Source organism: Plectropomus leopardus, chromosome 13, assembly GCF_026936395.1.
Source record: "Plectropomus leopardus strain MGB_pleo_1.0 chromosome 13, ASM2693639v1, whole genome shotgun sequence".
NCBI lineage: Eukaryota > Metazoa > Chordata > Actinopteri > Perciformes > Serranidae > Plectropomus > Plectropomus leopardus.
In genome coordinates, this window is record NC_142188.1 from 17,424,462 (window position 1) to 17,446,641 (window position 22,180).

The window sequence follows — 22,180 nt, forward strand, 5'->3', positions numbered from 1 at the left end:
CTTGAGGAAAAGTTCTGATTTGGGGCTATTTAGATAAAACTGACTTTTCTTGACTTGACTTTTGTGGGCTTACTCTTAGATTTTGCTGACTGTCGTGATAAGTGTATCTTCTCTGAAGTGAAGAACTTTTATACTCTTAAGTGTTGCTTAAAACTTGACTATTGATATAACCGAGGTTGATTGGTCACTGTTAAACTGTAGCGTCTCCACCATCTTGCATAATAAACTGTCTCAGTTACGATCTTTGTTTCCGTTTTCAACTTCACTACTGGCCCATTACTAGCAGGCCTTTTAAACATCACTTCACCTCTTTATTTATTTGGATCACCTGTACCTTCATACATTGAAGCACACAGCCCTCTCCCTCCCTGAGCGTACAGCGATGTGATGAGACAGTAAATATGGATGAGTTTGTTGCTTTCTCTCACAGTTTCTGGAGATTTGTGTCGAGCCTCGGGCCCCCGGAGCGCTTTGGCAGCCAATCTTTTCATGAATCTTCTGTTCAGTGTTCAATTATTCAGTCTGGTTTCACGCTGGAGACTGCAACGACGGGCCAGGAGGATAGAGAGATGGATGCAGGAGAGAAGCCAGAGGTTTATTATAAATCAAATGTGGTGGATATTTTAGTTTCTCAGCTGATGGAAAAAAAGCAGAGGTGAAAAGTCAGGAGGCATGAAAGGAAGTGGGGTGACTTTTGCATCTCATTCTCTTGAACTTTACTTGTCTTCATAGTTAATGTGGTGGGAAGCACTGAGCTGCTGAGACCTACATGCAGAGTGATGTTGTGACTAAACCCCTGCGCTCAGATGACAGGTGCTATTTATGTTAGCAAGGACTAATAACGTTCATCCAGGTTGAGTTTATCTCCTGTTCTACGGCGCACGCAAAGTCCTCATGTTCTTGAATTGGATCCAGGATTGTAATTCTGCCTGAGAAGTTTGTTTAACTGGCTCCTTCACACTCATGGCTAATGTTCACAGCGTCGGTGATGTGAATCCACCAGTTTGCTCATGCATGCACGCAGGCTGGTTCCTTTTTACGCAAACACGCACAGTGTGTCAACCTCACTCAGCGGGAAGTTTTTCCACATGAGGTTTCATTTCGGAGATGGAGAGAGGTGATGCTGCAGAGAGAGACGGGGACATGGCACAAAGCAGCGGGAGGGAAATGAAGATTAATTAAATCTCCAGGGTTTCAAGGAGTTTTTTGGAGCAGAGCAGGAAATTTCACTGCCCCCCTTCATCTGGTTACTGGCCTCGATGTTGTCAAGTGATGGACGAGGGGCACGCTTCACCACGGGTGTTCAAGCAAACATGAATACCGAACTTTTTTCCTCATTAGCTCTCTCATAGAGGCTGGCGCCATTCATTCACAACTTTGTTTACACTTTAATCACAGAGGGCTGCAGCCAGAAGCAAAGAGGAGGACACAACAAACACAACAAGGTCGAGGGCTGGATACTAACAGTATAGTTGTGAAGGACACTTAAAAAACAAAGTTTGATGCATCTGCAGCTCATGTCACTTAGTCTTGATGCTTAATTAAGCCCTCAAACCCTGATCGATGATGCCCACTGAGCACATCCAGTAGTTTCCTTTCAGCAGCATGTGATTGCTTTTCTGTGGGGCCCATTGCCTCATTTCAGACCCTCACAATCTGTTACTTTCAACTGTACATATCTTAATAGTCAGCACAACAACTGATGCTCTTCTCTCTGCCCCCTCCGCCGTCTGCCCTCTTCTATTATGCCTCTTTGATCAGATTCTCTCCATCTTTCTCTCTCTCTAACTCAATCTCTCCTCCTCACTGTCAGAGGTATGATTGTCAGCTGCGAGCTTTCACGTGATTGCATCATCATTTCCCAGCCTTGCACTTTTGACTGCTTACCCTGTAATAAATACTGGAGATGTATATTTATCTCTCAGCTGAACCATTTTAACCTTTATTTTAACCTTAAATGGAAAATAATTGCATATTCATGGATTTTGGAAAGAGGGAGAAGGCAGAGATGGGATTTTAATTTGTAAGTAGTTTATTGAACTTTTTTTGGTGGTAACACAAATTATTCTTCAAAGCAGAATATTCTTTGATGTCTGGAGGCAATCTGTGAGCAAAAGTACAGAAATATAATTGGTCAAATTTACCTAAAGTATCAAAAGTAAAAGCACTCATTAGACAAGTTTTATTATGTATGTCACATCGCTGTATTATTATATACAGCTGCATATAAGCAGCATGGTTGTAGTTGGCTGAGGAGGAGTGCAGACAGTGGCTGCCCATGCTGGAATAGCAACTTTCCCTTAAGGATTCCCCTATTTTATATCAGGCTTTTACTAAGCGGACGTGCATGTGCATTTGTAGAACAGCCAATAAGAACAAACTCTCTTTTAAATGTCCTGTGATTGGCCCATCAAAGGCTGGATTTTCCAAAGCCTGAAATCAGAGCCCAGAGGTGAGTGCAGAGGTTTAGTGTTTTCCTAAACAACATGAATTACAATATACTCAAAGTTTATTATGTGATTTTTGCTCAATTATGTAGAAATTAAACTGACAGCTGCAGCTTTAATCTGCAAAGAAACTAGTAACTATAGCTGTCACATCGATTAAGTGGAGTAGAAGTGTAAATTTAAATCACGTAGAAATAATCAAAGTACAAGCACCTCAAAATTGAGTAGCTGTAACTTTCCACCATAGCCTGCAACAGTTTTACTTTGTATGACTTTTGTGTCTTTCATCTTTTGATGTGCAGCACTGGAGGTTCATACCTCTGGCTTGTGGACAGAGTGTGCTGCTGGACTTGTTCCTCCCTCGTCATCAGCAGAACAGAGGGGCTTATAAATGTGACGGCCCCGCTGTTTCCCCTTTAACTCAGTGCCATCAGATCCAATGTGACATGCACAGTGCTGCCACGCAGATCTGAACTGGCTTCTCACTTCACACCAATCTGCACGGCCTCGTCACAGGGCAAATGCTGCTGTCTCCCCTAGCACTGCATCGTGACACACACACACACACACACACACACACACACACACACACACACACACACACACACACACACACACACACACACACACACACACACACACACACACAAACAAACTCTCTGCTCCACACACACGGAGCTAAATGGCCAATTCATTCTCAGTGCAAAGATGATTCATCTTTGGGTCTGTCAATTTCCCCTGTGGACTCATCTCTTGTCTCTCCGTCTCCTCCCCCGCCTTTGACACTCCTCTGTTCTCTCCCTCCTGCTGCCGGCTCTCTCTTGCGACTATGACTTTAAATTGAGAAAGTGGAATTCACCAGAGAGCCTGCAAATCTGTCAGAAGTTTAATGAATACTAAAATGTGTTTGTGTTATTCCTGGAATAGAGATTGGAGTTGGTTTTTAAAATGAACTGAGGTTATTATTGATGAACCCATGAGGGGTTACACATTACATTTAAATTCTAATTTTTGTTTGCTTTTTTCTCCACGGTGTTGTTATTATATCTGTCAGTAACATTGATATGATATTCTTTTAACACCTGATGCAGATTGTCTGCCCTCTTGAGGCTGACACACCGTGTCCTTTTTCAAATTTTTAATGCATGTACCCTTATTTTTATGACAGTGTTTTATCAGTTTCAGTTGTTTGTGCCAGATGAATGAGCTTGGACTGTATAATAATTTCTACTTGCAGTGGAAGGGTTTGTACTAATTACTCGTCAGCACTGTCAATGAATGAAGACAACAAATGAAAACTGTAAAATTTCTGAAAACTGTCTACTTCAAATAGGTTTGTTTCTATTTTGTTGCTACAGATCAGCCACCTGCAAACCCCTGTCTTTCCTAACACATCCAACAGAAGTTCAATATTAAGGGGCAGGAAGTTTATTTTGAAAGGCAATTTTTATGCAGAGCATAATGGTGTTTTAACTAATTAACTTTACATAGTTAAACTTGTCTCATAATGCTAATTTCAAATTGATATTTTTACTGTATAGCCTTCAGACATTTTCACATGTTTAAGCAGGAAAGCGCAGGTGTTACTATAATAACATGAATCCATTATATTTAAGTGCCTGAGTAAAAGCCACATAAGTGAGGCAGCTTGCACAATAGTAGGGCCCAGCCATCATTTATGTCACTACCCCTGTGCTTGCTATGATAATGGTGTACCTGCTATGATAGTCAAGATGTGCTGTGAAAAAAGTGACACAAATGCTGCATACAGAGTATATAAATAAAATAGGACTGACTGTAATGCATCATATTCCTCATTATTATGCACAAGCTGCTGTACATCACAGAATGCATGGCAAAGCACAATATGTGTGATATGTCTATTCAAACTCTTCTTTGTATGGTTGTTTCACAGCACCAGAGGTGAGAGAAACATTCAATTATTTTACTTGAGTAAAAGTACCAACACCACAGTGTAAAAATACTCTGTTACAAGTAAAAGTCCTGCATTCAAAATCTTATTTACGTAATGACGCAAAGATATTAGCATCAACATATAGTTTAAGCACCAAAAGCAAATGTACTCATTTCACAGATTGGCACATACCACACACGTCTTGATTTCAGAGGTTAAACAGGGGACACATCTTGCTTAATATCTAAACATGTGAATCCCTTGTCCCCCTTCCAATAACAACATGAAAGTCGCAGAGGACACTTATTACAAAATTAACAACATTTAAACCATAACTTGCAGAAAAGCCACAATAGAATAAAGAAAATAACCAGAATGTCGGGCATTAAGTGTCTAATGCACAAACTTTTCTGGCAGAGAAACCCCAAACCCCAAGTTTCATATGTGTGCCCCCACATGTTGAAACAAAGCCTGTACCCTTGTAGACTTATGTATGTCAAAGGCTATTACTGAGGTTACTGAGGTTAATGTGTAAACATTACTATTATTGCTGCTGGTAACTAAACAGGGTTTTAAATTATTTTTTTTGATCACCAGCCAATGTAACTGGCAACTTTCTAAAGATACCAGTCAATCAGAATTTCCACAAGGCAAATTTTTTCCGGTGAAAATAAGAGAGATTATGAGTGCCACTGAATGCATTTGATCATTTAATTAACATTGTTGGAATGAAAAACACACTGAAAGTACAATAGATACAACAAAATATCTATCCTCAATTATCCATCTATTATCTATCATCTGAAATGTACTGTGTTGTAGGCTATAACACAGTACATTTCAGTGAGTTTTTTTTTTCTTTTTGAAACCCCCAAACGTAAAGTTTCACCTGTGTCTATGGAAGCACTCTGTATCATATTAAATGCACTGTTTCTGTAACATGTAAACAGTAACGTTAATTCAGTTACTCACACATCCATGCGAAGTCGGTGAAAGGCCTGCCCTTTTTTCCGATGGTGTGGGCATTTCGAAAAAATAGCTACATCTTCTCCATCACAGACGTCTTCAATAAAGCGAGGCTTCTCCCAGCAAGGCTCTCTGCGATGAGACCTGACTTGGCAGTTTTGAGCCTTAGGATATCCTTGTGACTTCGGGCACTCTCATGGTCCTTTACTGCCTCGTCTTTAAAATTATTAGTTCCCACCACGAAATTGTTCGTTTTCTTTTTTTTTCTTTCGCTTACACGCGGCACTCCTGACAAAACATGAAGACATTTTTGTGATCAAACAAAAGCCATTCACGATCCGTCAGCCATTGGCCATTAAACTTTCTTTTCCTCGTTTCGCACGCTCTGTCGATATCCTCGTCCCCTGCCTCCTTCCTCTCCTCGCCCCCAGAAGTCTGTCCCAGCCACTGCCGCATTTAGTTTAACTTAACTTTTTACTTTACTTTACTAGCTAACTCCCTCCTTTTTCGGTCTATGCTCCCTGCTCTGGCTCCGTTTGTTCTTCTTCTTCTTCGTGTTTTCGTTTCCATGGTTTCTCGCGCTCGTTTCACTGCAAACTGTAGCGTGAAATACCGGTATGCCGCAGCCAATGGGCTTATGACACGTCATCACGTAGCATTACGGCACAGTGTTCATGGGAAATGTAGAAAGTACTGCCAGGGGGACAGATGACTGAGAGCGTTATGTATCATGCATGCAATGCCTCATGCATCACCGGCCAAACTGGCTAGTAAGTTTTTATTACCACCCGCCAAAATGAATTTTAACCCGCATTTGGCAGGTTGGCGGGTGTTAATTCAGAACTCTGTAACTAAATATACTGATGGGTACCTTAACCTATAATGTAATTTATTAGTAGATTTTGAATAATCAAAATCTACAATGTAGCCAGTAACCTAAAGTTGTCAAAAATTATAGTGGACTAAAAAGTGCAACATCTGCCAACAAAATGTAGTGGAGTAAAGTACCATAAAAGAAAGTACAAGTACCTCTAAATTGTAGTCTACATAAGCACAGTAAATGTTACACACAATGTTACCCACACATTTTGACTTGTCGTAGCAGGAAAAGAACAGGTGTTACTCATCACATTAACAGTGGCTTTGTTCAATTTAATTATCGCAGTAAGTCATTTAGCCAAATCAGCTTAATGGCAATCAGCCATCATTAGTCTGATAATTCCCGCCTGTGTTTTTCACGCGTTTACTCTGAGCGCCAGAGGGTGGCGCTGCTGCGCGCACACAGCAGAAAGTACAGCGCTTGTTCCGGTTGAATTCACCTTGCGGCCTAACCAAATCCAGGTTAGCCCGCCATTTTTGGACATACGATACCTACGGACGCGTTTACTTTGGAAAAAAATGAAGAAAACGAAGAAACAGTCAAGTGAAGAGCAGGACGGGGACAACGAGACAGTGGGACTAACTTTAACCTGGAGCTGACACCGACGGCTGCCCGTGACAAAAACGTTCAACTGCGACACTTCGTTTCCGGTAAGACAGCTGCGTGTGTTTCAGTGTGTGTCCTGCTGGTTTTCTGAGCATTTCAGTTCTGTTTGTTTCTGTGATAAATGCTATGCTAATTGCTAGTCTGTGCGTGCAAGTGTCGGTGTAATTTAGGTTAGACTGAGGTGTCGCCGGCAGATATGTGGAGATGAATTTACCGGTGTGCGTGCACAGCAGCTGAATACATATGACTCATTAAGTCCTGTATTAGAGGATCTCTGGATGTGCTTTTACACCACGGCTGCGTGTGTGGTCATTGGTAAACACACCAGACTAAGTGTCAGAGGTTGGAGAGTTGTTTATGAGTGTGTTATGTGTGTGTGTGTGTGTGATGGCTCTGTCTTCTTATAATGTGGTTGCCACCTTTCCCCTTACATTTAAGACTGGGAGATGGCTGCAGTGGTGAAGTGGACATCAGCTGAAGTTTGTGTGTATTTTATTCAAACTACACTAGCTGGGTGAGAAACTAGACTTTTTCCAAGCTGCAAATGTGAATGAGTATTGGTCTTCTAACATAAGGTGGTTAACTTGAGGTTAATTGAAGGTGTTTGGGATGCTCTCTGATTTAATTTTATTGCATTATCTCTGTCAGTGATGGCTTTATGAAATTAAATAGGCCCCCATATTGTTGAGTTATAGTATTTAGCTGACTGATTATCCATATCTGTAGAAAAGCTCTGTAAAACATTGTGGATTAGTTTGTCATTTTGATAACACAATAAAAATAGCTACAAGAAGTGATTATGGGCAATTATTTTTTTGTTGGAGTTTTATTCTTGGTTTTTTTGTGTAACATTTAGCCTGCTGAATTTTCAAAATTACTTAATGAGTAGGCGTAACTGCTGTTATTTTTTTGTTTGTGTGTGTGGGCTTCTCATTCAGGCCCCATTAAGCTACAGGATGAGCCAAATTTGATATGATTTTCAGTCCTGTTTTGTCAGCATTTAAACATATCAACTTTCCGGATTTTGTCTTGAATGACTGCAGCTGATGGTGACAGTCAAGAAGCACACTGAGGGTAAACCATATTTATATCAGTATTTTGAGTGTTGAAATCTATGATATTTTAATGAATATTGATACTTTGCTGGTGTGGAGTGAAGATAAATGTGAGGATGGGCGGCACAGTGGTGGTGCAGTGGTTAGCTGTCTCGAACCTGCAGGCTGGCTGCGGCCCTCCTGTTTGGAGTTGAATGTTCTTCCCATGTCAGCGTGGGTTTTCTCCGGCTTCCTCTCACAGTCCAAAGGCATGCAGGTTAGGTTAACTGCTGACTTCAAATTTCCCATAGTATGAATGATTGTCTGTATCTGTGTGCCAGCCCTGATGGCAACCTGTCCAGGGTGTACTTCGTCTTTTGCTCAGACTCAGCTGGGATAGGCTTAATCCCCCTGTGACCATGTGAAGGGTTTGTGGTTTGTGGTTTGTGGTGTGGTTTTACGGATAATGAATGTATTAATGAATGAAAGGATGTTGGTATTTTGACATGCTGTTCCACTAGAGTGGAAATTAATTTGATGTACAGTTTATGACAGATAAAGGATGGCAAGATTGAAACTCGAGTTGTGGTTATATGTAAGTTACTGCAGTAGAGGTTAGGGCTGCCTGCAACTAATAATTATTTTCATTATCAATTAAATCTGACAATTACTTTCACAATGAATCAATTAATTAAAAAGATAGATAGATAGATAGATAGATAGATAGATAGATAGATAGATAGATAGATAGATAGATACATTCATCACAGTTTCCTGGAGTCCAAAGTTATGTCTTTAACTTATTTTGTCTGACAGTCCAAAACTCAAAGACTCTTTTATTTTTACTATAATAAATGACAAAAGAAAGCAGCAAATTCTCAAATTTAGAACCAGTAAATGTTTTGTCTTAAAATGACTGAAATGATGAATGGCTTATCAAAGTATGTGGCGATTGATTGTCTTTCAGCTAATTGATTAATCGCCCTATTGTTGCAGCTCTAGTAGTGATTTAAATGATGTAAAGTGATTTAAATAGCAACATTCAGTAGTAGGCTGGCATCTATATAGAGTGAGTAAGAGTTGTGTTTTTGGTAGCCTGGTTTGTCACTGTGCTAGAAGTCACTGTGGACATTTGTTTGCTTTTAGCCATGATGGTAATCTTCCCCTTGCACAAACCAGGTGTTGACGTAAATGTGTTGGTTATGATCATGATATGATGAAAAAAATCATTGAGGCAACATTGCATTTTTCCTTAATTATATTTGGCAATTTTCCCCAAGTCAAGGCTATGTTCTCTTTCTTTGAACTTCTCTGCTACTTTCCCAGCTGCGTAAACTGTCAAGTTATACATTACAAATTCCACTAAAACTGTTTTTAAAAGTGTAAACTCCACTCAGTTGCCATCCTGCAAAACCTCCTTCAGTACTTTGGAGCGAGAGCTGAACAAATCCAGGAAATAATTTATTTCTCTGCAAGTGGGTCACTAAGCAGCCGCTGAAGGTGCAATATTGAGATGCATTAAATCATTGGTAGACTAAAGGTGGGATGCTGTGAGCTTAAAGGAAGCGTGTGAGTACAGCTGTGTGTGTGTGTGTTTGTATGTGTGTGTGTGTGTGTGTGTGTCTGTGTGTTACTAGGTGTGTTTGTGTTACATACTCTGGGTCTTTAATAAGTTAGGGCCACTGGAGCCCAGGGTTTAATTAAGAGTTAGAGACAGATTTAGGCCTCAGCAGCACCATGCTGGTCTTCTCCTTGGACAGACACGCACACGCACGCACGCACACACCCACCCACCCACACACACACACACACACACACTCAGGGATGTCCTTGGATGTTTTATGAATCACACTCTTAATACCTCTGGAATAAGATGAGCGCTTTGCAAGGAAAGTGTACAGGGAAAAGAGGCAGATCTTAGAGATAAAAAGACTAAAAGCAACAGGAAAAAGACATAATTTAGAAGGAAAAAGGCTTAAATGATAGAGTGAATAATAGAAAGATGGCACGTCATCCATACCGGCAGATAACGGCTTTAACACAAAGTATTAGCCTAAAAATGAACTTTTCTGCTAAAGTGACAGGCCAACAATATGACGCTTAAATTATATGACTTTAATTAGTTGAAATGGGTGAAATTTGTTAAAACATGGCTGTCAGGTAACAAAAACAGAAATGTCCTTATGCATGACACAGACGGGGCATGACCCCAATCGAAGCCTAGCAGACTGTTCATAGCCTCAGAGATTTACGAGGTGTGAGTTTTCATCTAAAAACTCTCTAACCCCGCTAGGCAGGGAAGGCCTTCACTCAGGGCTACCTTCACAATAAAGTGAGATTAATGCTCGAAGGTGTTCAATCAGTCGTACAGAGCGCAAATTTGATTCCACTGATTAGGCTCCCCTGCCTTCTCTCTCTCTATCCCTCATCCTCATTCCTCATTCCTCATCACATCCATTTACTTCACAGGATAATTTTTTTTGCCCAAAAAGGGAAGAGCTTCTCGTTAGTATGCAGAGCAGCGGAAGTACAAACGGCACACTTCTCTTTTTCAGAAGTATGAAAATGAAATATTCATGACTATAGAGAGCTTTCTTTGAGCGTGAGAGAGAAATGATGATGGAGAGGAGAGTGGTTGTCATTTTGACACGAGCTTCCATCCAAATTTCCATGGTGTCCGCCGCCCTGTTTTGCGACAGCTCCCCTCCTACACCTGTTGGCTATTTGAACCTGAAGAACAGACAGTGAGAACAATAGCTCATCTTATCCCTCCCTTTCTTTCAAAACTGTCTCTTTTGCCATTTCTCTCCTCCTCTTCCTCTCTCTGTTGTTCCACCGGCGGCTGTCACTTCAGCACTGTTGGCGATATCTCTATGGCAGCGAATAAAAAAGAATTGGCACCATCCCAGCTGACAAACTGAAGGTGAATGAAATGCAAAAAAGCTTTGAAGTCACGGAGCTGTTGCATTTTAAGGTGATGTTACATGGAGGACTATAAGAGCTTTTTAAGATGTTTCAACCAGTGGATCGGTTGTGCGCACTTTCAGAGACACATAACTGCTGAAAAATAGCTTTGAAACACCACATAAAGACAGTTTGGTTTTGAAGTTGCTGAATATATAGTCTATTGATTCTTTGACCTCCCTGCCTGGTTGTGAGGACTGAACCTCCTTGTTTATTTTTTTGTTTCTCTTTGTTTCGTTATTTTCCCATTTTTTGCCATTTGTCTGCTTTTTTGTTAAGTCATTTTATCTTATTTATTCATTTTAAAAACAAATCTAATTTCGGTCATGTATTGGTAATTTTGGTGTCAGTGCAACTCATAAATCTTGTCATGATTGTTCTTTTTTTTTTTAAATTTAATTTAATATTAATATTAATTTAATATTAGCCATAATATTGCATAAATCAGTGTATTTATATGCACTACAATGATTTACTCATGATATGAATAACATGCTGCTTATATTATTAAAACTCATGCAAGAACCAGATATAAGTTTTAGTATATAATACTAGTAAACAGCCAGCCACAGCTACATATAGCACAGTGCTGGATTACTCTAACGTCTGTTGAATATCTCTTGGCATTTTTGCAGCAAGGCCTGGTTTATTTTTGTGTTTCAGTTTGGAAATCTTGCCTCTGCCTGTGGCAGTTGTAAGTCAACAGACATTTTGACATGTCACAGTGCGACACGAAAAGCACAGGTATAATAAAAATTAATGATGGCCAAATTCCATTTAGCTCCTTCAGTTTCAGGCTCCTGGTAATGTGCACGCAGGCTCACTGTTATGCGGTCGTGGTTTATTAGGACACTTGGGATGGGCAGCTCTGAGTTTTGGGTTTCAGAACAGCTGATCAGAGAGGGATACTTCAAACAAGTCGGATGTACAGTTTGATTTAAAGGGACAGTTCACCCCAAAATCAAAAATATATATTTTTCTTCTTATCTGGGAGCTGTTTTACTCTCATCAAGAACTATTCTCTTTCTACATCTTTCGACAGCCATATCACTGCGACGAGGGAAATGTCTCCAACACCTGACAGCTCACACCAAAACCATCTAGATTGATAAAGAGTTTGTATTTTTAATTTTAGGCTGAACTGTACTTTTAAGCGTGTGTGTGTGTGTGTGTGTGTGTGTGTGTGTGTGTGTGTGTCTGTGGTGATTGTAAACCATCATTAGTGGAGCCCTGCTACTATGATTCACCATGGCAACAAGTAAATAAAGAGCAGAGCCTTCAGTTTAATCCAGTGGAGGTGGAAATAATGGTGTGTGTTTATACGGAGCAGGACTAAAATATTTTATCTTTAAAAACAGCAGCAGAGAAAGAGAGCGGGGAGAAAAGAGTCAGTAAGTTAACACATAAGTCTTTTTTCATCATTTATGAGACCTACATTTCATTAATGGATGATAAAGTGGTGGATTCTGCCTGTATAATATACATTAAATATTTGAATGTATTTATTCAGCTATAACCTGGCGGGGACAGAATGCAGGAGGCATGTCTGTCAGTATACTGGTGGCAAGGGCCGCTGTGTATTTACATAAACACAGAGTCTTCCTCATGAGTTGCCTTCTCTGACAAATGTGCATTTAGAGGGGAAAACCCATGCGACTCACCTCCAGCAGCGATGTCTGTGCGCTGCCATGACCGGATGCAGTTCTTGAATTAAACTGCCCTAGCCAGCCAAGAATTCAGTTTTCCAATTTTCAATTGTGATGTGGAAAATTTAACTGATAAGCGTTACACAGACCCTGCTCGTTAATCAATGCAAAAAACGACAAACACAAGTTCGATTTCTCCATTTTTAATATTTAATTGTTAGTTCTTGCTGGTCCATAAGCAACCTTAACTTGTCTATTAAAGGCCCAGCACACCTGCACAGGTGTTTTCACTTGTGGCTGATTAGACCTCTAATAAGGTTCGGTGAAACTATGCTGACGCAGCTGTTGAGTGCCCATTATTAAGTGGGACAGTGAATGAGTGAACCGAGGGGTGATTTCAGGCACAGGTCTGGCTGAATGACTGAAATCGCCCGTGTGAGTTTACCATTGGTGTGCAGAGCCTTTGAACAACCTGGACCTTTATCAAAGCTTTAACTGAACTTGAATAATTTCTACAGTGTCTGCACGGATTGGCCTTTTAGCTTCTGTTTAATGTTTGATCAGAAATAAAATGATCAGAAGGAAATGGTCCACAGCGAGAAGATGGCTCCATATCCACAGTTTTCGATCATGTGGACAGAAGCTTTCTTTATCTTTCTGGCTTTGACGAGATAAAAGCATTTGTCTCTGTTTCGGTAGTTTGCATTTCTCTCTCTCACCAGTGTGAATGTGTTTATATGCGGGCATGTATGTGGATGTGATGTGTATTTATTTTGGATGATTGTGTAGCCTCAGTACTCTTCACAGAGGGTAGATGACTTATTGATTAAAAGGACTCATTTATTCAGATGAGGCATCTGGAGAGGCCTTGGGGCTTGTTTTAGTCATGAAATCAACCCCCCTCCTCGCTTCTCCAACACCTCACACACATGGTGCGACATCCTCTCTGAAAACTCTATAGCTCATAATCTGGATGAAAAACACAAGACAACAGAAGTTTTTGAAATTCTACTTGTCATTTATGTCTTTGAGAATCTGTATAATATCCCAGTCAGACAGGCTCATAACCTTGATTTCGATACTTTGTGTAATGAGACCGTTCTGTTTATTACCCCTAGCATGCAAAATGAATATCACTTCTGGGTTTTTACAAATAATAAATGAGTTTTCTTCTCACATCTCAGCTGAGTCGCCTAACAAGAACTGTAACACGATTTAGTATTGTCTATTGGCTTTTATTTTCTATCTGCAGCAATCTTTAACAAATAAATCTCTACTGGTCTGTTTTCTATCCGTGCTATGGCTCTCAGGAGGGGGATAGTCTGTCTGTCAATCCAACACTTTGTTGCGAGTTTTGTGAAATAAGGCTCTGGCCACTACATGATGTACATATCAGAGGCCACTCCCAGATATGAGTCTTTTAGCGTTAGTTCATGTTCCAGATGTGTGGGGGCTCTGGGTTTTACTCAGTTATCCACTTATAGGCCTTTTTCTTTCATTTTGTCCCTGGTATAAAAAGGCTTTAAAAGCATACTATGTTTTCTATTCTCATTAACCTCTTTCTGTTGGCGTTGCCTGTCCTATGTTCCTGCTCTGAGCTCTATCAAATGTTCATGGAGGAGGGAAACAAAGCACAGTTCCCCCAGCCACAGTTACTTGTTGTGATGCCAGGCCATGATTCACGCACTAAATCTTGTGCTAGTCCGATGCTGATATAACTTATGGACCATGTGCCAGCTGTGTTTTGAATGCCTCAGATTTACTGTGCCTTTTTTTTTGCCAAGGTGCCAATGTAACCTGCCACTAATCTGCCCCAGAGCCCAGGATTTGCCCCATGCTTATACAGGATTCTGCACACACCCTCTCCTGGGGTTAGTGAATGAGACGTGGACTACTGGAAATAAAGGTGTCAATAGTTATTCATGAAGCGAGAATGCAGCTCGTGTTTTAGGAAAGTCGAAGTGATGCTACAGGTTAGAGGGGTCAGCTGGATTTGACATCTTGATTGAACTCTGTCACCCTGAGATGTGAGTCCATGTTCTCTCTTACTCTGCACTACAAAGCCTTTAATCTTTGGCCTACGTCTTTTAGTGTGCAGCTCTGTGTACTGGTTCAGTAAGTGCGGCACGGCCTGCATGCACCTCCTGCGTGTGTTATACAAGTGAAGGTTTTCACGGGCGCATGTGAAATCTCTTGTTTTGACAGGTGCTTGAATCAGGGATTAGAGTAGGGATGAGGGTTGCATTAATCAGAGGATTCATCCTCTGCTGCTCCTCTCATCCCTCTGACTAAAATATACCACACCGAGTTCTGCAGGCCAGGGAGGGATGGAGAGAGGTGGAGAGAGACTGAGATGGTGTAAATGTGGTTTCTGAGCTGTCAAATAGAGGCTTATTACTGGAGGGCTGGACATGCTTTCATAGGTCTCTCAAATATGAGTGTGCAATGTGTGTGTCTTTGTCCGTGTAGACAGGGGGCTCAGTGGAGAGTGATGAGTGTGTGAGGTTTGTTTTATCTTCATGCGCCGCTCTCTTGGAGCCAGTCTGCAGTTCCTAATGCACTAACGCACGAGGCAGATGGCTCTTTCTGTCTCTCTCCATCTCTTCCTCTCTTAATGTTTTCATCTATCCCTCCGACTCAGGTCACCTCTATTTCCCACAACACACCATTCAGCGCGCGTGTATGTGTGTATGTGTGTATGTGTGTATGTGTGTGCATGTGAGGTGCTGAGTTCATCTCACGGTCTAATTGAGATGACATTTCTGCTCTCTAAATTAAATTATTCAGCTCCTCTATTCATTTGTTCTCCTGTTCCTTTGTTCTCCGTCCACCAACTACCTCTCTTTCTCTCCGGGCCAAAAACCTGCGCTCATAAAGCACTGACCCCAAAAATAGAGAAATCATAACTTGTGTCTTTATTTGGGGGCTTTGTGAGGTGGCTGAAACTCATTCTGAGCAGTGCGACCTTCAGTGAAAGTCGGGGAGTAATGGCAGATGTATTGCTGGCAGGAATCCTCCAGTTGTGACCAAAGGTTGAAAGCAATTGGCGAGTTTTGTTCTCGACAATACTATCTGTTGTAAAGGTGCAATATCAGAGGTAGAGGGCAACCTTGAGGAAGAAAGTGTGCATGCTTTTGGCCTGCTCTCTATTCAGACATACTACAAAAAGGTTTTCTCACCTTTACATTGTGCTTGAGCTGTTCTTCAAACAACAACTGAGGAAAGCCTTTACTTTAAAATCTGTTATCAAGCTGCAGTTATTGACCTTGAGGATGAAGTAAAACTGTATTTGTACTGTCTTTTCTAAAATTGGCTGTCGTGACAGGAGGAGGTTAAGCTATCCGTCATAGAGAAAGCGTTGCATCTGTTATAGTTTTTTTCCTTTGGCAGCTTGGCTCTCGTCCCCGTCCTCTCATGCGTCTGTTCTCCTTGGCTCATCTTTGATGGTAGAAGGTGTGGGACAAGAAGCCAGCATGACACTCTGAGTTAAAGGAAACTTCTCAGCTCTGGTTACATCCTGCTTGCATCACACACACGCACTCATACGCACATTCAACTTGCTCACTCTCACACTCAGTGAACAAGCCCAAGTTTTTGGCAGAGTGTGTGCATACCTTTTTTCTGAGCTGAGATTCTATTTGTGCTCACAAACGTAATGCGAACATTTCCATCCTTTTATATAAAGCCTTAAAGAGAAACTTATCAAATTTCTATCACATGGTCTGTGTCCTAAATCCATTACTATTAACTATATATACACCATTATATAGTGACTTCACCATTTTGGCTGTGAAGTGGGAATTATTATACCCTATAGTGGACTCCACGTTTCCCCACAGTCAGTGGCAGAATGTACGTACATTGAGATATGTACTTTACTTGAGTGTTTTCTTTTTGTCACTTTATACCTTTACTTCACTATATTTCAAGGGAAATATACTTTTTACTTCATTACATTTATCTGATAGCTTTAGTTACTTTACAGATTAAGATTTTTGGAATACCTGTGTCATCATTTCTGTCCAAGCACAGCTTCTTCCTAAACATTCAGACAGGCCCAGAGCTCAACACCGGCTCAACACTACTGCCAAGGGCCTTTTGTTGGATGTGTTGGAGATCACCTTTAGGTGTAAGCAAAGGTTTGCACTCTGTGGTACCTAGAGCCCTCTGATTTGTAATTTGAATACGTAGGTTGAGTGTTCAACATGTGGGTGTTGATTTTTGCATGTATGAGGAGTACAATGGAGGTAATAATCAGATTCTAATATGACTCTGGTACACCACTCTACCAGCATTTTGCACATATTTTAAATAAATAAACAGTTATTCCAAATTTGTTGGCAGACTGGTGTCATTGACTGGAACATTTCTGAAAATATATATCCACAATATCTTTGTGTGATATAACAATACCTCACAGAGGAAGCATTGTGCCATAGTTTCAGCATTGAAGGGAAGTACAGCTCCCTTCTACTTTTGTGTATTTTTGAATAAATCTTTTGGTAACAGCTAATATCTGGAAGGATTTTACAAACCGATATGTTGTTGCTTCATGAGGTAGAACAGAGGCTGTTTGGATTTTGAGGTGAAAGAGTTGCTGCATTGCCAAATGACTCATATATAGGTCAGAGACACGAGTTTGTGTTTCTGTGAAGATGATGTGTGTGTGTGTGTGTGTGTGTGTGTGTGTGTGTGTGTGTGTGTGTGTGTGTGTGTGTGTGCGTGTGTGTGTGTGTGTGTCTGACTGACAGAGTTTTATGGGGTGAAGCTCTTGCGCTATGAAGTGAGCGCAGTAAACAAACATCAGTGCACGGTGAAGGCGTGCAGCAGCCTTGCCGTGAATCCGTTGGAAGCCTCTGAAATTGGTTTCTGATTATTAAAATGAAAACAATTTCCTCTGATCAAATCAGTGAGGGCACAGTTGACTGATGCTGTCTACACAGGCAAGAGAAAATAATCAACAAGAAGAGATGGAATATTAAATTGTGCAAATAAATAAGTTGAACTAATAAAGTTACTGATAACACAAGTTTCTAAATGTTTGAAGATTCCCATGTGCAGCATGGTAAACATTGATTTGATTGTGTGAGTTGGAATTCTTTATTAGCTGATGTCACTACATACTTTTTTAGTATTTCATCCAAGCAAAGCCTTTAAGAGAGACTTGAGACCTAATGTAACCAGCACCCACTTTTGCAAAGGCTTGTCAGTTATCGACAGAGGAGTGTGACGGCTTTTACATCTCAACTTCACGAGTCAGATGTGACATCCACAAAATCAGCCTGCGTGCTGGTAATGATGAGTATTCTCTTTGTTATTCTTTCCAAACTCTGAAAAGCTGCAAACTGATAACATCACAAATCAAATCTGACGGCGAAAGTGCAATAAAAACATTTTCTTACGTCTTTGGAATAACAAGTAAGGCTGCAACTGATGATTAGTCTACAAACTATGTTAAGGTTATAAAATGGTGAAAGATGCCCATTACAATTTCCCAGGGTCTTCAACTTCCTTGCTTTTTTTGTTTTTCTATCCAAAATCCAATAGCTACTATGATGTCACCCACTGGTTTGTGGAGTCCTGTTTTGAGCCTCAAGTTTGACATTTTTGTTGTCACCATCTTGGTGTTTTGAAAGCCAGAAGTAACCATAGAGGCTGGAGCGGTGGAGCGAGGGCTTATCTGACTGAGAAATCGAACCCTATCTGCAGACAGCCTGTCAAGTAGCTCGTATTTAGTTATGCATAACTTTAAGCCTTAATAAAATGTCAGTGGGTGAGTTTCATAAAATCTAAATCACTCTCAATACAATTGTTATGAAGGCTTAAATTAGCTGTAGAGACTCAAAAACGTTCTTTGTACCAGGCTGTTAACATGTTGATTCAGGTCCTTGTCACTTCAAACTCATCACATGGTGACATTGTCCTTCTGCGTAGGAGTATGACGCCTAAAGCCGCCTTCTGCGTCCACATGCAACAGGCATGGATGCATCAGATGATAACAGAAGAAGACAAAACTGGTCGGGTGCACCTGAAACACTGAAAGACAGCGTCAGGTAATAACGCTGCCGCTAACCATGTAATGTGAACATGGGTGTCGATTGATTTGCTGCTGGAGCCAGCCTCAAGTGCCTGTTCAGAGAACTTAAGTTTTAAGCTCATTCTCCTGGCTTCATTTTTCAGCCCTGGAGTTTGCAGATTGACTGTGACACTGTTTTTAATTTTTCAAGATATTTTTTGGGCTTTATTTGATAGGACAGAGTGTACGTGTGAAAGGGGGAGAGAGAGAGAGGGGACGACATGCAGCAAAGGGCCGAGGCCGGAGACCAACCCGCGACAGACTCAGCCTCTGTGCCTGGGGCGCCCGCTCTATCCACTGAGCCGCCGTCACCCCGACACTATTGTTTTGACAAAATCTGTCCACAGACAGACATGCACTTTGCAAAATACTTACAGCTGCTTCTGTGGTAGTTACCACTCCAATAGATTTCACCATGATGGCATGCACACAAGAAAATTAAGAGAACTGGCACAGATGATTAGTGAAGCTTGAACAAGTGAATTTTTGATAAGATGAATACAAATCATCGAAATAGTTGCAAAATAATTTTCTATTCATCATCATCATCATCATCATCATCATCATCATCATCATCATCAAGCATTGTTTATTCAGGGAAAATTGACTGAACATTAAGCTGTTTTACAGCAATGCCCTGAATTTGCATTAGATGGACCAAAGGGATATACAACATACAATAACAACAAATTAAAAAAAAAAAAATTACACTATAATATATGTATTATATCTATTAGATTATACTACTCGACAGACCATTTCAGCATTAAATATTTAGTTTGGGGGTGCAGTTGGCATTAAAATTTAACCAGTTAGTGTTTCTTAAAGTGAAAAGCCTAGAAATGACTGAGATTGAGAAAAAATATCATTTGAATAAAACAAATTTAGTTACAGTTTCACCCACTTTATCTCTTACAAGGTGAAGAAAGTAATTACTGAAAATCTTTCCAATATCTACCTGTTACCCAAAAAATCCAATCCTGGTTCTTTTATCTCCGATAGTGGCAGTTGTATGTGCCTCTGTGCTCGGTGCTGAGTGGGGCATTTCAGGGGTCAGGGTTTTTTAATTGGATAATCCAGTCCCGAGCCTGCTGAGATTAGCAGCTACTCAAACCCAGGGAATTGGTATGATAGTGTTTGACCTGTGTGACCACACTGGGTTAAGCTTCCTCATGCAGGAGCACACAGCGCTGCCTCAGGGAAACACAGAAATGATCAGGGTTGATGGAAGAAACTTTGCTCAACAGCTCCCAATTTCAGAATTAGAGATAAGAAATTACCACAGGCCTCCAATGTGAATCACATCACAGCCCTCTTCAAGTGTCATCAGCATGTCTTGGCCTTTAGAGCGTCCCACTCGATGTATTAAACTGTCTTTGTCTTCACTTCTGATCCTGTGGTGAAGCCTTCAAAAAGAGTTGTTGAATATGCTCATCATTTCTGCGGCCGTGTGTCTGTGTGCACATTTTTTTTCCAACACACCCGCAGTTGTGTGTGTGTATGTGTGTGTATGTGTCTGAGAGTCTGGCACCGCGTTAAGCCCGAGAATGTGCATGTGTTGGAGCTGTCCTCTTAATCCTTACAGCAAATAAAAGGAGGCTTACTCAGTCTGGTGCACACACACACTAGAGCAGGCAAGCGAGCACAGATGCACACACTTCACATGCACTGGCACGTGCATGTATGGCACATGCTCTCTCTTCCTGTTCATATCTTTTTCTTTCTTCCCCCCTTCCATCTGGCTGATGCCTCATCCTCCCATTATTCCACCTCTCTATCTAAGACTCTCCCTTCCTTTCTTCTTCAGCCCGTGCTTCATCCATCCTCCATCCCTCTGTCTCTCTTCCTCCCTGTCGTCTCCTTCTCGCCTTCACTCACAGACTCGTACACAATCCCTGCTGCTCACAGTGACTCCATCTCTTTGCCAAGCCAATCTGAGTTTTGGAAATTGTCTCAAAAGTACAAGGATTACCCCCACACCCACAACAATTACCCCCAACCTTTCTGAGCGGGGCACAACAGCCGTTAGCGTCTCATAATGAGAGAGCTGCTGAGGTGGTATTTACGATTAGTAATGGTGTACTCTCAGAGCAGCACAGGCAGCCACTGTCAGCGTTGTTAGAAGCACTGCTGCGGTCACAGCTGAGCTCAGGAGACGGCTCTCTGGTATTACACTTAAATACGAACTCGTCTGTGTCTTTGCGTTCTTGTGAAGACTGTCATATACCACGCTAATTTCCATGACAGCCCTTATAGGTTTTTTTTTTCTTATTGTCATTGTGTTTGATCGCTGATGGCGGATATGACAGCCTGTTCTTCCCCTTAACTCATCAAATACCACTACTTTGTCAGTTGACGTCGGGGGCAGACCTCGACACACAGAAGCACCATTTGCAGCTGATACACACCAGGTGGCGTCAGTTTGTAACTCTGCGGCTATTATTGTAGAAAGAGCGAAACAGTCCTTTTAGGGAGGGCGGGAATGGTGGCAGGTGGGAATAAACTCCAGACTTTCACCCGGGAGGTTGCCATTTGTTTCCCGTGCAAAACCAAAATTGAATGTAGTCATTTTAATAACAGTGTATAGTTGTGGTATGTGTAGCATGCAGCACTGGGGACATACAGTACGTCACAAGATTTACAGATTACATTATGTCAGTAACAAGAGTATAACCCAACCATGATGTTTATTCTGAGTCTATTCTGAAAACAGACTATGCAGGCATAGATTGACACACTGTCTCTGAAAGTTTGGTTTGGACAATGATGCAGAAATGAAAAATGTAATATTTAGATGTGTAGGTCCACTATTAAAGTAATGGTATTTGGGATTTGATTGTGTAGTGGGGGGTAACCGGACCCATCAGCCAAACTGTGTTGCAGTGTGTAAATATTAACACATCCATGGACAAGACACAAGAGCAGTGGAGACTAACCTTAATGCAACCTGCACATGGCTGACATGTCTCAGTTAGATTAAAGGATAAGGTCACAATGTTTAAACTATAGTCAGTCAATATGTAAACAATTAAACAGATTTTGCTTGCTGTTATGATTTCTCCTGTTCATACGGGCCTTTTCAACTAAAAGAAGGTCTCTGTGTAATCACCACAGCCTGGTTAGAATTTCTTACATACATTTTGCCCAAACACCTTAAACAATAATGTTATTAAAAGAAAAGGTTTTTAAATTGGCAGATGTGTCTACAGTTGTAGATATAATTCTAATTCAACTCTGCACACTTATGTTTCACACAGGGCCCTCAAGTATCTAAAAGACCACTAAAACTTCATAAAATGTATAACATCGTCAACTGTGTTCTTGAGGCCGAGTTCAGTGTGAAACTTGAGCTTGTTTGGATGAACATACTCTTAAACTGGTTTTCTAAAATTGGCATTGATGATGGAACTGTCTGATATGACTGGATAAGTAGGAAGAGGAAGAGGGTTTTTTTAATGTGAATTTAGCAAGTTTTGCCTGACTCTGCTCTGTATACGTCAGGCTGCTTCAGTCTCCTTTGACAGTCCACAGACATACAATTTCCGTAAATTTATAGCTAAAATTGTAATAGTTGGGAATTTGAGTGTAAATGCATGGTTCTCCGTGTGTGTGCGTTACCCTTATGAAATACTGTGAATCTGTTGTC

General features: G+C 40.9%; 1 long non-coding RNA gene across 1 annotated transcript in view; it reads left to right on the forward strand.

Moving 5' to 3' along the window:
* Nucleotides 1-6,669: 6,669 nt before the first annotated feature.
* The window catches only part of LOC148187691 (uncharacterized), a 106,897-nt gene continuing 91,386 nt past the window's right edge, over nt 6,670-22,180 (forward strand). The window contains exon 1 of the long non-coding RNA XR_015778401.1: nt 6,670-6,858. This is a non-coding gene — a long non-coding RNA (uncharacterized LOC148187691). The remainder of the gene's footprint in view (nt 6,859-22,180) is intronic.